This window comes from Limulus polyphemus, unplaced genomic scaffold (assembly GCF_000517525.1).
Source record: "Limulus polyphemus unplaced genomic scaffold, Limulus_polyphemus-2.1.2 Scaffold10949, whole genome shotgun sequence".
In the NCBI taxonomy this organism is placed as follows: domain Eukaryota; kingdom Metazoa; phylum Arthropoda; class Merostomata; order Xiphosura; family Limulidae; genus Limulus; species Limulus polyphemus.
The window spans coordinates 14,051-15,932 of record NW_013676559.1 but is presented as its reverse complement, the minus strand read 5'-3'; the positions used below and the strand labels follow the sequence as shown (position 1 = coordinate 15,932).

Sequence of the window (1,882 nt, the reverse complement as noted above, 5' to 3'; positions counted from 1 at the left end):
ACTCTATTATTAAAGAATATTCCGTTTAAAAATATCATAATTTTTATGTAATATACAAACAATAAAATCATGCTAAAGAAATAAAACTTTTATTTTTTTTATTTTTTGCATAATACAAACCAAACTTTCATTTACTGACGTTCGTAACATCATTCATATAAAACCAAAATCTGGTGTAATAAGTATGCATGATATTGTAAATTATTTACACAATCAGTTGAACTTTACGATGTTTGTCTTTACTATACAGTTCAATTGGGATTAACAAAAAACAACAAAAAAGAACATTTTCCATCAATACTTTACTCATCATACTTGTAATTTTTTACACGATTAAGAAATAACATATTGTGTCTTACTTCATGCATGTGTTACTTACCTCCCTGTGCTATCACGACCACCGATAACATAAATACGGCCACGAATAGTTACAACACCATGGTGTGCTCGAGCACAGATCATGTTCCGTTTACTTTCTCATTCTTTCGTGTCGAGGTCAAGTACATAAGTAGTTCCTGTCAGTATCATTTCACCACTCTTACTTGAATCTGGATCGTATCCACCTGGATTGAAAAAAAAAAGTTGTTATAAATTAGTTGCGTACATACCGTCATACAGGGCCCGGAAGTCAAAAGGTCCCAAGCCAGGAGAAAGACAGTAAAGATAAATATAAAAAACTTTCTTACTCTACGCACACACAAATAATCCATAGTCAGAAGTCTACGGAGAATCAGCATTGATAGGACTGATGGGTTTGATTGCTATGGGGCTTTACTTATACCACAGACTAATTTATACATTGATTCATTGGAAAGCCTGATTTACTAGAAGTATCTAGTGGAGCTTCTAGTGTAAACAAAACATGATAGTTTGTGTCTGGCGAACTCCACATACTACATTCTTTCATCATATATACACATTATAAATCTATCTTTACATTACAAAGTCAAGTTAAAGCACAAAGGAAACATAATACAAATGCTTCACGTTGTTCAACATTAGGAAAACATGACAGTAACGATTGACATTAAATGCATACTTATATTTTTGCGTTGTCAGCTATTGTTTTATCACATCCATTTGCTTCACTATGAGATACCATGTTTATCATAACTGTAACAATTTTACCTTAACAACACAAATTATGGATAAACAATAGAGATTATACATAAAATAATGTGTGCTGTCAGCCGAGTTCCAGTTTACAACAATTAACTCATAATGTATTCTTTCATTTTATACTAAATACCATAATATGACAAGAAAACTGAAAAATATATATACAAGTATGAACACTTCCTATTAATCTTACAATCAGAACAACCATACTTTAAGAATTATTGTTATATAGTGTATTGTGATATTTTTTCACTTCATATATACATGTCAATATATATCCTCAAGTAATTCAACGGGAAGCACGTGCTACACTGTTGGCATTGAATCATACGCTAACAGAACTAATATTTATAGAATTAATTGGTATTTACCCCTCCTTGTCCTCTCTATATAGAATGAACTTGTGATATGCCATGCTTCTTTCCAACACGTCTTTTTATAATTGTACATCTGGCTAGATATGGAGATAAAATAGCTACTTGTCAACCGACTAATCTCCAAATACCCTTGGGTTTTAGGGACCTTTATACATGATAACATATACCTAGTATGGTCATAAATTGTAAACTTGAAGCACAAGGTAATAAACTGTAAAACGTGGGATGGAATTTAAAGTCTGTATATTTTAGTCTGTGCTTATATACAATACACACGGTCGTGATGGTAGTTTTTCTCAAAACTCGAAATAGGCATTCAAATGTTTAGTAAAGTGCATCATAAAAGAGAAAACAATGCATAAAATAAACTTCTCAAAATGTGAGGT

At 31.6% G+C, this 1,882-nt stretch overlaps 1 long non-coding RNA gene across 1 annotated transcript in view; it reads right to left on the bottom strand.

Annotated features, from left to right (window-relative positions):
- Positions 1-106: 106 nt before the first annotated feature.
- LOC111083738 overlaps positions 107-1,882 on the bottom strand; it is a 10,040-nt gene continuing 8,264 nt past the window's right edge. Inside the window, exon 4 of the long non-coding RNA XR_002609215.1 lies at positions 107-563. This is a non-coding gene — a long non-coding RNA (uncharacterized LOC111083738). The remainder of the gene's footprint in view (positions 564-1,882) is intronic.